Here is a 14,650-nt window from a genome sequence, read left to right as displayed (position 1 = left end):
AAAGTGCCCATTTGGCAATGTCTGATTTCTGATTGTCTTAATTTACGTTACGTTGCAGCCTTAATCTAAAATAGATTAAAATCCTTTTTTTCCTCATCAATCTACACACAATACCCCATAATGACAAAGCAAAAATAGGTTTTTAGAAAAATGGAAATAACACATTTACGTAAGTATTTAGACCCTTTACTCAGTACTTTGTTGAAGCTCCTTTGGCAGCAATTACAGCCTTGAGCCTTCTTGGGTATGACGCTACAAGCTTGGCACATCTGTATATGGGGAGTTTCTCCCATTCTTCTCTACAGATCCTCTTAAGCTCTGTCAGGTTGGATGAGGAACATCGCTGCACAGCTATTTTCAGGTCTTTCCAGAGATGTTTGACCAGGTTCAAGTCCGGGCTCTTGTGTGGCCCCTCAAGGACATTCAGAGACTTGTCCCGAAGCCACTCCTGCATTGTTTTGGCTCTGTGCTTAGGGTTGTTGTCTTGTTGGAAGGTGAACATTCACCCTGAGGTCCTGAGCGCTCTGGAGCAGGTTTTCATTAAGGATCTCTTTGTATTTTGCACTGTTAATCTTTCCCTCGATCCTGACTAGTCTCCCAGTCCCTGCAGCTGAAAAACACCACCATGCTTCGCAGGGATGGTGCCAGGTTTCCTCCAGACATGATGCTTGGCATTCACTTCATCAGACCAGAGAATCTTGTTTCTCATGGTCTGAGAGTCTTTAGGTGCCTTTCAGCAAACTCCAAGTGGGCCTTTTACTGAGGAATGGCTTCCGTCTGGCCACTCTACCATAAAGGCCTGATTGGGTGAGTGCTGCAGAGATGGTTATCCTTCTGGAAGTTTCTCCCATCTCCACGGAGATGCTCTGTCAGAGTGACCATCGGGTTCTTGATCACCAAGGCCTTTTCTCCCGATTGCTCAGTTTGGCCGGGAGGCCAGTTCTAGGAATAGTGGTTTCAAACTTCTTCCATTTAAGAATGATTGAAGGTCTTCGGGACCTTCAATGTTGCAGAATAATTTTTTGGTGCCCTTCCCCAGATCTGTGCTTTGACACAATCCTGTCTCGGACAATTCCTTCGACCACATGACTTGGTTTTTGCTGTGACATGCACTGTCAATTGTGGGACCTTTATATAGACAGGTGTGTGAATTTCCAAATCATGTCCAATCAGTTGAATTTACCAGAGGTGGACTCCAGTCCAGTTGTTTATTTTATTTTTATTGTACCTTTATTTTACTAGGCAAGTCAGTTAAGAACAAATTCTTATTTTCAATGACAGCCTAGGAACAGTGTTCAGGGGCAGAACAACAGATTTGTACCTTGTCAGCTCTGGGATTTGAACTTGCAACCTTCCGGTTACTAGTCCAACACTCTAACCACTAGGCTACCCTGCATCCCTGCATCTCAAGGATGATCAATGGAAACAGGATGTACCTGAGCCCCATTTTGAGTCTCATAGCAAAGGGACCCGTTGTCATTATGCGGTATTGTGTGTAGAATGATGAGGATTTTTTTGTATTTAATCAATTTTAGAATAAGGCTGTAATGCAACAAAATATGGAAAAAGTCAAGGGTAGTCAAGAATACTTTCCGAATGCACTGTATCCAGTGGAAGAGTCATTAAAACAGCTGTATGTCCCGAGCTCACTGGCGTGTTGGAAACTCTGAGGCCCTGAAACAGGCTAGTTGATCAAATGTTGCAAGTTAGCTACAGCTTCTGGCCACACCAAGTTGATGTTTTGATACAACGTGGCACTTCACTAGTAAGATTATATAGAAAGGGAGGCAGACAGTCGGAATAGAGAGATGAATGTGATTGAAAGAAACAGAATTTTCATCAAGATATTTTCTGCTGTCTTTATTTGTTGGCTTTAGGCCTCTGTATTTTACTTAGTTGTGTTTTACTTAGTTGACATGGTAGGTCTACTGCTGCGTTGGGCTATAGGCTATCTCTGAGTTCTATGCACTAATTTCTCTAGCCGCCAGTGGACCACAGTGTATCAATTTGCCCATATTTTAACTTTTAGATTTTACTTCAGATTTTATGATTAACCACGTGAGAATGGGTTTGAATAAATAAAACGTTATTATTGAAATTAAACTGTTCCACAAAAATGCGCATATAAAAATAATCATAACTTGTCACGCAGATCGGTAGAAATGGTAGGATAAATTGTAAGCTTCCCCAAACTTGAAACTCAGGAGCTGCCAATGGTCTTTACTATAACACCCATAAAAACAATTATCAACGCGCAAGCACATGCACGCACACACAGGATGTCCCTTGAAAAAACGTGCCCACCTATGAAAATCAAAGGTCCGTCCAACGGATTAATTCTGGCAACGGCCCTGGTGTGCAGTCTAAAGAAACAGTGCATGCATTTTTTTGCGACTTGTATCCTAGCCCATAGGCTTATATGTTTTTGATAATGTTTGTATCACACCTAGTGTCCAAATAACCCCTGGAACAGGGTTGGAGAGCCCATAGCCTACAGAGCTTGGTGAAACGTGTATTCTTATAAACCCAGTCATTGCGCAATCTCATCTGAAAACAGAGTTTTGACTGGCCACTAATTATGTTATATGTTTTAGGAAAACAGCTAACTTCCTGCATTTCAACACGGTTTGCCATGGGGCAGAGAGATCTGCAGTTTTATAATGCTATTCTACATATATTTTCATGAGTCTGAGAAAAATGTACAGTTAAGTTAATTTTCTGCTACTCTTCACATTTTGTGGAGAGAAAATGTTGCAGTTTTAAAGTGAAAATCTCACTTTTAAAAGTTCATATTCTGTAAGCTCATACCCAGATAATGTTGTTGACTCATCCTATACTCATATTGGTGACCAAAGCATGAATTTGAGAAAAAAACACCCCACCTCCAACTTGTATCTCAAACAGACCATTTAAAAATGCTTGCTATTTCCTCAGAGGATGATGTCATTCTCCTGAGGATAAACTGGCCAATCAGCGGTCTTTATTTAACTAGGCAAGTCAGTTGAGAACAAATTCTTATTTACAGTGATGGCCTAGGAACAGTGGGTTAACTGCCTTGTTCAGGGGCAGAATTACAGATTTTTACCTTGTCAGCTCAGGGATTCAATCTAGCAACCTTTCGGCTACTGGCCCAATGCTCTAACCACTAGGCTACCTGGTCTACTCGCATTAATATTTTTAATGGCTGGTGCCCACACCATTCTGTTGTTGGGGTTACACACACACACACACACACACACACACACACACACACACACACACACACACACACACACACACACACACACAATACAGAATAACTGTATGTGCGCACTCCCTCTGAAACCGTTTTGGAAAAATATATTTTCTATTTTATTCAGCTATATTCAATTCAATTGTATTCCTCTTACTATAAAATAATATAAAATAATGCCATAGGAATTATAAACTAATCTTGTCCGCTAAATGAACTAGTGTAGCCTACAGTCATATTGCATAGCCAGATCAGGGCCTAACATAAGGGCCTAAATCAACAATGGACTAAAGAAACAAATACCAAAAGATAGTTTTTGGGTGGAGTTTTCCTTTAATTCATCTGTTCGTGCCACTGAGATTTTGTTGGGTATAGTTTTTACAGTCCATCACCACCACTGACTGAATGATTAGCTATGTAGACCCATTAACAATGTTGTTATATAATCATTTACTTCGCTTATATACACCAATACTGACCTGCAATTAAACAAAAAGTATTTAGCTAGATAAAAGCAATATTTGTTATTCTATATTCTGCTATTATGTACAATAATAACAGATATTTAGAAATGTTCTAACCTGAAACGCCACCTGGTGGGGACCAAACATAATGTTTACCAATAATTCACTGGTAAACAGGGAGTGTACGTTGAAAACAGAGGAACCTGCGGGTAAAACACTCTGATAAAAGCATATGGATTGGTATTATATTAACTTAAATTGAGGGATGGTTAGATTTACTCTAAATATCTAAGTTAGTATTCAGTCATTCAACCTGGTCAATCAGAGGGAGTATGTTTTGATTTTCTAGCTAACGTTAGCTACATAGTTAACGTTAAATGCCTTCATGATGAGACAACCGCCTTTCCATGTCATTTGAATGTAGCTAGTGCTGGTGGTAACGTTACAACACCAGGCTGAGTCCACACTCAGCATTATTTGTCCGTTGTTTCCAAATTTTTAAAAAGGTAGCTAGTGACCAAATATACTAGCTAAGTTTGTGAACGAATAGCTACAGACAGTAGCTTCTAGTCGTCTAGCCAAAGCAAATTTGCAGACTTGTTGGGATTTCCCTTCGCTGTGGTTACCATTAGTCACCAGGCTCAGATTTAACGCTGCTGCAGTCAGAGAAACATCATGGTAAGAATCGTATACTATCTAAATCAAGATACGAGTATTTTATCACAAGTCTCCTAATACATTATTGGTCATTCTGCAAGATTAACCCTCTTAAGATGTAATAGTGCTCATTATAGGTTGTTGAGAGCTAGATAATTCCCCACAACAAGATAGCTTCTAGTTGAAGCTTAGTTTATTCAAGTGCCAGTCACCCCATTGACTGCAGTGAACTTTGTTTTAAAAACCCTAACCTGGGTGGGTATAATTTATTGAACGTTCCAACAGGAATCTGTTCCAGAAACTTCGTAAATAACAAGGTTGCCAACAAACAACGCATACAAAGTTGTATAGTGGCCGAATAAGATAGCGCACTCCCTACCGGGTATGTCATTAAGTTTTTCACTCATCACGTTTATTCCGAAAAATGTCTTTCCTCACTCTGGTAGCCTATGGACAAACATTAAGAATAAGCTATGTGGTGAGTTGATGCCTATTCGACAGCTAGTTAGCAAGGTGACTTTATCGTGCTACTTTGTATGCGTTGTTTGGCAATCTTGTACGAAGTTTTTGGAACAGATTCCTGTTGGAAAGTTCCACAAATTAAACCCACCCCCTATCCTATGTGTTCCTAATCGATACAGGCTAAACAGAAGAAAGGACAGAAGAGTAAGTCCCTCTGATGTTGTTATTTACCCATTTAAATCCTGCACAATACAACTTGAATGGAGCTCACAGATTCATTCAATATGATGTTTTTGTACTACAGGTTCAATTGATGATATGTTAGGAGACCTGTTGGGAGATGATGGTATGTGATTACATCCCTACAACAGATCTATGACAATTCAAAATGACAAATCATTAGTATAATATACTGCAAGTACACACTGTGTAGTGATGGTAAAGTTTTCCTGTTATTTGTACAGATTTCCCAGTGAAGGCCAAAGCTCCGGCCCGTGAAGCAGGCAGACTAGGACCTCCTCTACCATCACGCAGTGGAAAACAGTGAGTTAACTGGGACTGAAAAAATGTACTGCCAGATCAGAGAGTAGTCTCAACTCTTTCTTGACCATTTAGACAGAGGATACTGTCAGTCTGCTTGCTAATTCTATGCGTTTTGGTTCTCCAGCTCACTATTGGGTGACGACTTCTTCAGAAAACTGGCAGAGGAAGCTGAAAATGAGGTGAGTTGGCAGGTCATACATTAAGTATGGCAGGGAGGCTGTTGACTGTTTTCCATATACATCTTTTATATTCACTTCCAATCCAGGGCTCTGATGTTTCTGAGGCTGATCCCACAGCCTTACTGGAGAGCATGAAAGTAATGATGCCTTGTTCTAATGACGCCTCCCCAGGGAGTAAGACTCCAGGCTTTATGTGTGAACGTTCATAACCCAGCTATGTCTGTGCTATCCTTACATAGGACATAGATGATATGGACGCTGATCTCTTTGGATCAAAGAAAAAGCCCAGTTCAGCCCCAGCTCAGAGTAAAGGCTCCGGCATTGGAGGACCTACAAAAAATCCTCCTAAATCAGGAAACAAGTTAAAAGGAGGAGGAATCTCAGATGAGCTACACATTGAGGAGAAGAAGCCAAGTTCTGCTCCTGCATCGACAGCACGTGGCTACAAGAGGTTCAGCTTCACTGGTGAGGTGACTGTCCTGTCTGGGTCTTTGGCTAGTCTGGCTACACCATTGGTTATCAATGACCCGGGCCACCAAATTAGTATTAATACAATGCAAATATACATAATTGTACATTATTTCTTCCTATTGCTGCATTGCTTCAGATGATGATATTCTTGCCCCAACAACAGACACAAAAGGTACCAAAGCTAACAGTTGGACTCATGTATAGACCACAAAATATCAGGTCAACTGTAAAATCCATTAGAGTGGCCCTAAGTGTAGAGTTCTTAACACACCATAAAGCATATTAATATCAAAACAGAATCCCCAGCTCTGGTATCATATCTGTTGTCTACAGACTTTGATGACCCTTTGGCTGACCTGTTAGATAATCTACCCATAGAAGACAAAAATGAGCCAAAAATCATCAAAAAAGCTCCTCCAGAGAGATCAGTGCTGGGGGGACTCCCCTATCATAAAGAAACAGGTTGGTGAACCTTTTTGTGTGTTTTATTTGTGAATTTATACATACCCAAAAGAAGAGCGAGCCAGAATGTATCAAATGCATATATTTCTCCTGTAGCCTCACCAGCTCCAGTTCCAAAGAAGCGGGACGAGCTTACGTTTGATGATGACGAGGATGACCTAATGGATGCATTGGGGTTTGGGGAGAGGCCCAAAGAGAGCCCTAAGAAGAATGAGACCGTGCTCATACCAAAGAACGAGAGGTAGGGTCTCAAATGCCTCAGTCAACATCATCAGTTCCAACCAAGGCTATCACAAAACCTATGGACTATGATAAACCCAACAAAAAGTTATTGGAAATGCACCCTCCCTGTTCCTCTGCGCTGACTGTCTCTAGCAGCAGTGAGCTCCCTCAAAGAGCACGCACCAGGCTAGATGAGATTCTGGGGCGTGGGACGTCCCCTCGCCTTCTGGAGCGCCCTCTAACAGGGGAGACGAAGGACCCTCCGCAGGAGCAGGAAAAGCAGAAGCATCATCAGGAGACCCCCACTACTAAAGGTAGCTAACACTCCATGTTTTTGTATTTAAAGTGTGATATGGTATTCTTGAATGAAATGAGAGTTGATGTTTCCCTTTGTCAGACCCCTTCCTAGAAGAAGAGCTGACGTTTGGTTCCTATCAACCTACACTGGTCACTACACCTGAGGGACGCCACTCATGCAGACAGTCGGTCAGGTAAGTCAGAGCTCTAGTAGAAGCCTTCCTCATAGTTTGTTTTGGTCAAAGCCTGGATCAACCAAGGTTGGGTCAATAAAAAGTCCATCATATTTAGATATAATCTGAGTTCCTGAAGATTTTCTATGTAAGTTAATGGACCAGAGTGTATGTCAAAGGAAATGGCCCACCATCTAAGATTAGCCACTCCTTTTCAGATTCTCCACTGAGGACAACAGTGCCTCTTCTCCTGAGAAGAAACTCAAACCCATCACCCCCACCACGCTCACCCCTACCTTCCCCCGGCCTGCTGCAGACTGGCTGGGGCTCTCGCAGGTAGATGATGATGAGGAGAAGGAAGAGCCCCCGCCTGTACCAGAACCCTTGAAGACCCCCTCCTCTTCGTCAGTGGGAAGCAAACCCTCCTCGTCTGGCAACCTCATTCCACAGCCATCGACAGAGACTCCAAACACCTCCTTCAAATCCCCCAAACCAGTAGGACCCAGTGTAGAGGTTTCTGCAAGCCAAAAGGACTAAGATGATTGGCTATCAGGGGCATTGAGCAGGAAGAAGACTCAATCATCCACACGGTCAGAGGAAAAGAGGACAACCCAGCAAGACTTTCTGGGGTTTGGAGACGAGGTGGATCTGGAGTCGTTTCTCAGGTAAGGCTATAGGACTAGGCTAGGACTAGGGTACTCTACATTGAAGGCTGGGTCATACTACTACAGTTCTAGAGAAACACCTACATTAGAAGCAACTGCTTATATCTCAGTATGTTGTCATTGGTTGTCTGTTACTTCCTCAGCAAATGTGGTTCTTCACCAGCTTCCAGGAGGAAAGATGCATCCACCCCCAACAAGGAACCAGGGTATGATCAACCTTAATCTAAATAGCTGTGATGTATAATATCTACCACTGCAATATTGCCCCAATGTGCTATATGAGTTCTGGTGCTTTTGGACATTGAGGTCAGGATTATGTTCCTTCTCTTCAAGAGATTCTCCTCTAACCAGGGAGCCCTCCCACAGACAGCCCAGCCCTACTGCTCATTCTACCCCAGTGAGAGAGGTCCAGTTCAGGCCTGGTATGTTACTCACTCCCATCTTAGAGGACCCAGCTAACCATGTCCCTTTTCCCTCTACGTTGTGCTATTCAACTTCTACCACACGGGAAGCATCTTTTATAACAAACGTTTCGTTTTTCCAAGCCAAGTCCCTTTCTAGTCATTTGGCTGACCCAGTCTACTAGAATGTCTATCCCTATCCCAACTGACCCTCCTGAGCAGACACAGGAAACCAATCACACATTCACTAGTGACCCAGCTGAGCCAATAGGGACAAAGAGTCATGCCCAGCCCCGACCAGCTCATTCCACTGCCGAAGAAACTATCAGGCAGAATTCGCACACAGACCACACCCCTCACTCACCAACACCTAAGACCCGTACTGAGCTTGTCTCACATCCACAACCCACAGTCCTGTCAAAGGCACACATCAGCTCTCCACTCCCCACAGATACCAGTCGAGCAGTCCACTCATCCACAATCCCTAACAATAGTCATCCAACATCCGCCCACCAAACCTCAACCTTTCTCTTCCTCTCAACTAGTCTCCCCCTTTCTATCCACAGCTGTGTCTGCTAGAGTAGGCTTCTATCCTGACCAGACCCCTCTCCCCTGCCAACCTCTGCTACCATTAGCTTCCCCCTGCCCCCACAGTACCATCCACCAGCCCTGCAGGATCACAGGGAGCCAGGATGGCCAAGTCAAGCAGAGCTGCCCCCTAACTACCCTGCCCAGCCATGGCAGTCTATGTCTGGCCCCATGCCCCATGCTATGATGCCTGGCTCAATGCGGTGTAGGTACTCTTAGGGAAACATAGGGATGGATAGCTTATGGACAGTAGTCATTTGAATAACTTTCTAACTGTATTCATATTTCTAATAGTTATACCTCTAGTTTCTTATCAATCACTGGCATTGATGATGGGCAGATTGTCCTGATTGACACATACTGTTCTTGGTTTCCCAGTGCCACAGCAAAGCCAGATGCAGAACACTGCACCTGCTCTCCAACCACAGGTATGTAGAGGCTTTTCTATTTTTCATTTATATGCCCTGTTGTCATTATGGATGATTTGTTTGGAAACCATAAGTCACTTATTTCATTATTTAACTCTTCCTCTCTTTTAAACAGATGTCTCTTTCAGCCAACAGTTTGCAACAGCTCTTACTACAACAGCAGCAGGTAAAACAATTCTCCAATCACAATTACCTTTTCATTTGATGGAAACACTTCCCCATTCATTTGTTTTTACACAGATAACTCAGGTTTTATCAGATGTTCTCTTTTGAGAGTCTTCGTTAACTTTACTTTGGTATCCGTCTCTGACTGTAGTTGGCGTCCCAGCTGCTGGGGTTAGGGGGAGCTGTGGATGAAGCTGGGCTGCAGAGACAGAAGAGAGAGACTGAGAAGCAGAATGGACATCTAGCTTTACAGGCCCGCATCATCAAACTGGAGGGACAGGTATCTATCAACTATCTTTTTGACAGTGCTCTTCCTCTTTCTGCCACTTCCATAAACAACGTTCAGCTCTGAAAACTGCGTCTTCTCTTCCAGGTGAGATCTCTACAGCAGGAGCTAGACCAGAACCAGATGTTGCTGGAGAGTGTTCAGCAGAGACACAAGCAGGACACTGAGCTCATGGAGAACACACACAGGTATGACAGGAGCTCGGAGACCTATAGAGGTCCTGCCACCACCACAGACTGAATCACTACCTCTTTACCCAAAAGAGTGTGTGTGCATCCACCAGGGCTCGTGTGAAGCTGCTTGACGATTCCGCGGCACAGCGAGAAGCACGGGCACGACAGGAATGCGAGGACCTAGCAGAGCACCTAGCCACGGTCACACATATAGCTGAACAGGAGTGTATGAAGCTGCAGGCACAGCACCAGCGCAGACTGGCCCAAACCCAGCAGGACAGAGACCGAGAGGTGGAGAGACTCAGAGACCTACAGAGGTAGGGGGGCTGCAAGATACCACATTAGAGAACAAGAGATGCCTGTATTTTCTCCCTAAAGCCCAGCTATTTTCACTGCTTGTGGATAAAAGAATGTATGTTATCTTTATATTTCCATAATGTTTCTTAATTTTTATTTGCTCTGTCACGGTTTCCTTCCTCTAGGAAGTCTATTTTGGAGATGAAGAAAGACCACGAGGATCAGGTCCAGAGGCTGAAGAGATTGAAGGATGAGGAGATTGATGCTGTGACCAGTGCCACATCACAAACCAGGTCACACATGCATTTCTACTCAATACTCATTTTTAACCATACTCTGCTAAATCTCTGACCGTTGCATAAGAATTATACAGAGGACATGCTACATCTAACCAAACTTGTAACTTACTACAGTTGACATCATATTAGCATCTCTCATTCTGTGTATTGGTGTTGTAGGTCCCTGACAGTGGTGATTGAGCAGATGGAGCATGCTGGGGGACCTTTCGTCTCGGGCGGAGAGCACCCATGAGAACACTGCCCAGGGGCTGGAGCAGGGGGCACGGCAGAGAGACGAACAGCTCCGAGGTATCATACCACTACTCAGTTTTATGAAAAGAAAACAATGATTTTCATAATACAGTAGTTTCTATTTATTTTCCCTTCAGTCAGTGAGAATGACATTGTGAAAGTCAGCTTGTCTACTCGTTTCAGTGATGCAAGACCGTCTGGGCCAGCAGCAGAGGGCCATGGCAGAAGAGAGAACAAGGCTCAAAGAAGTCATCGCCAAGATGGACACCCAGCTGGCTGAGCAGCAGAGGCAACTAGAGAAGGTCAGGAGTCACTGAGGTTAGGTCTTTGTTGACTGTGCTTCTGTGACAGGTCGTCATTGTAAATACGATTCTTAATTGACTTGTATAAATACAAATGTTGCCATGTCACTCTGGAAGAAAATAGGATTGTAAAGGAAAACGTGTCTTGAGTGACTTCATTTGAGGTCTTGTGTGTGTCAACACAGGGCTCCAGACTAACGTTTTCTGTTGGTGGCACCACGCCCCTAATTTTTAAAAATTTGGCACCATCTTATAAAATCATTCACAATGCTTTATTATCATATATGCAGTCACTTTAACTATACATCCATGTACATACTTCCTCAATTGGGCTGGCCAACCAGTGCCCCCGCACATTGGCTAACCGGGCTATCTGCATTGTGTCCCACCCACCAACCCCTCTTTTAAGCTACTGCTACTCTCTCTTCATGTATGCATAGTCACTTTAACCATATGTACATACAACCTCAGCCTGACTAACCGGTGTCTGTATATAGCCTCGCTACTTTTATAGCCTTTCTTTACTTACCTATTATTCACCTAATACAGTTTTGCATTATTGGTTAGAGCCTGTAAGTAAGCATTTCACTAAGGTCTACAGTCGTGGCCAAAAGTTGAATGACACATTATTTTCCACAAAGTTTGCTGCTTCAGTGTCTAGATATTTTTGTCAGATGTTACTATGGAATACTGAAGAATATTTACAAGCATTTTATAAGTGTCAAAGGCTTTTATTAACAATTACATGAAGTTGACCCTTCTTTTTTAAGACCTCTGCAATCCGCCCTAGCATCCTGACTGATGGCAGCCCATTCTTGCATAATCAATGAGTTTGTGGGTTTTTGTTTGTCCACCCGCCTCTTGAGGATTGACCACAAATTCTCAATGGGAAGTTTCCTGGCCATGGACCCAAAATATCTGTATGTTTTGTTCCCCAAGCCACTTAGTTATCATTTTTGCCTTATGGCAAGGTGCTCCATCATGCTGGAAAAGGCATTGTTCGTCACCAAACTATTCTTGGATGGTTGGGAGAAGTTGCTCTCAGAGGATGTTTTGGTACCATTCTTTATTCATGGCTGTGTTCTTAGGCAAAATTGTGAGTGAGCCCACTCCCTTGGCTGAGAAGCAACCATGTTTGACAGAGAAAGAACAATGATTCTAAGCACCACCCTCCTTTTGAAGCTTCCAGTCTTATTTGAACTCAATAGTCATGAGTGATCTCCAGCCTTGTCCTCATCAACACTCACACCTGTGTTAACAAGAGAATCACTGACATGTCAGCTGGTCCCTTTGTGGCAGGGCTGAAATGCAGTGGAAATGTTTTTTGGGGGTTTCAGTTCATTTAAGACAAAAAGGGACTTAGTAATTCATCTGATGATTTCATAACATTCTGGGGTATAGGCAAATTGCCATCGTACAAACTGAGGCAGCAGACTTCGAAAATGAATGTAATTCTCAACTTTTGGCCATGACTGTACACCTGTTGTATTCTGCGCATGTGATAACTTTGATTAAGTGTAACAGACAGATGTTATTCAATAAGTTACATGTCCAAGCAGGATTCAAATTTTTTATATGCGGCCTAATCCAGTGATGTCATGAATTGTTGGTTCACAAGTCAAAATAGGGCTCCAGAATATAGACATGAATGTACCTTCATCTTTGTGCGCCAATATTATGTAGGCCTAATTCAATTGCCGCTAATTCACCACCTGAGGAAACCCAAAACACATTAGCTAGATCTAAATACACACATATTGCTAGAAGCATGCATTCATCTAACAGTAAAGGTCTAACAGTAAAGGTAACATCCTAAAAAACAGTGCACTTTGAGCTCAGTAATGATCATTAAGAAATGTTATACCTACAGAAAGCAGAGACCCCTCCATTTAACATAACTAGCTTGCTTCCAAAGTGATTTTCACCGCAAATGCATGAGGTTCGTTCATTAAAGCATCCAGTGGCACATCAGACATTTATGAGGATGTTGAACAACTTCATGGTTTTATCCACCCCACAATTGAATGTTTTGATTGAGGTGACCAGGTAGAATGTGCAGCTCACACCAGTGCCACCAATAAAATATGTACTTGTACAGCCAAATCAATATTATATTCACGAAGAGAGGTTGCCTTGAGTTGCATAAATAGTTAACGTTTCCTTCCATTTCTCCAGAATGTTAAATATGACGATTGTGTTGTAGGAGCGCTGGAGAGTGAATGCAGAGCATGCTAAGGCCGACTCATCTCAGCGAGGCTTGGACGAGGAGAGACGCTCTTTAACTCAGCATGGAGAGAGAGGAGCTGGAGAGGGCAAAAGACATATACTGAGGGAGAAGTGGTTAAAGACATCCGCCAGATCCCTACTCAAGTGTTTCCCAACCCTGGTCCTCAAGTACCCCCTACAGTACACCTGATTCAACTAATCATCAAGCCCTGAATGATGTGTCAGGTTGGGGGTACTGGAGGACCAGGGTTGGGAAACAGACTTCGAAGACCCCTACTCCCCTCCATGTCTAGAGTGCCTTGTTGGAGCAGCAGCAGGTAATGTAATGCTGTGCAGAGGAGAGAAGGAAGCTGGCGGCTGAGTGGACCCAGTTCCACACCCAGGAGAAGCAGAGGCAGGACCGAGCAGAGCAGGAGGCCAGCCGGGCACTGGAGAGGGATGCTCACAGAGAGGGCTCCATCATCAGAATGGCACCGGTACTGCAGACTAGGGGCTAAGATAGGCGTGTATGTCTAGCATTGTCGCATGCAAAATGCCAGAGTTTTACCATGTTCAGGCAATGGAGTTCACCTAACCCAATCGTCATTACATTTCACTCACTTGATCTCAAGCAATTGAGATTTGCAGAGTTTTGGAACAGGTGGACCTGAAGCAGCATGAGGCGGCTGTAGCACGGGAGAGGGGGGCTCTGGAGAGACAGAAGGAGGAACTGGACAGGGAGAAGGAGAGGCTGAGTGGTACAGGCCTGCAGCTGAAGACACGTGCCCAGGAGGTAGAGGCTTACAGCAAGGTCTGGACCACAACCTCATCACTGTTAGCTAGCTATTGGGTTGACAACCAATGATTTATATACATTACTGTTGTATGCGATAGTGGAGGTAGCACAATGTTGTGACTGGGCGCCCTGCGGCGGTATTTGCAGCTGGCATCAGAAAAATATAATGAGGGGGAGAAGGCCCTACAGGAGTCCAGACAGGTGGAGACTGAGGAGCATCCACTCCCAGATGGAATGGTTTCATTCCAGCCAGCCCTCCTATAGCACCTTTGAGTTGTGTACAAATCATATCCAGACTCATGGAAATGTTAGTGTATCAACTAACCATTTCCCCTTCTGCAGGAGAGAGTGAAGATGACTGAGCAGCGTAGAGCAATGGAGACTCAAGCGCAGCCTCCCAATCACTTCTTTCCCTCAATATATGGCCCCTATATTCACAGGTGGGCTGAGCCTTTTACAAAACAAATAGTTGTTAATTTGTCGAATTAACACAGAACAGCACATTTGACAATATTTTCAATACTGTAGACTTCAGACCGTTGTTGGCAGTACCTCAAATGGCCTCCACCAAGGCTATTTGCCAGCCCTCACCCGTTCTCTAGTCCGGATTCTACAGAGCTCCAGGCCAGATTGGCCCTGCTCAGGCACACAG

General features: G+C 43.6%; 1 pseudogene; it reads left to right on the top strand.

The window, feature by feature from the left end:
- Positions 1 to 3,901: 3,901 nt before the first annotated feature.
- LOC139421417 (fas-binding factor 1 homolog) lies at positions 3,902 to 13,484 on the top strand (annotated as a pseudogene).
- The last annotated feature ends 1,166 nt before the right edge of the window (positions 13,485 to 14,650 follow it).

Source organism: Oncorhynchus clarkii, chromosome 12 (genome assembly GCF_045791955.1).
Source record: "Oncorhynchus clarkii lewisi isolate Uvic-CL-2024 chromosome 12, UVic_Ocla_1.0, whole genome shotgun sequence".
Lineage (NCBI taxonomy): Eukaryota > Metazoa > Chordata > Actinopteri > Salmoniformes > Salmonidae > Oncorhynchus > Oncorhynchus clarkii.
This window is presented reverse-complemented; position numbering and strand designations above follow the sequence as displayed.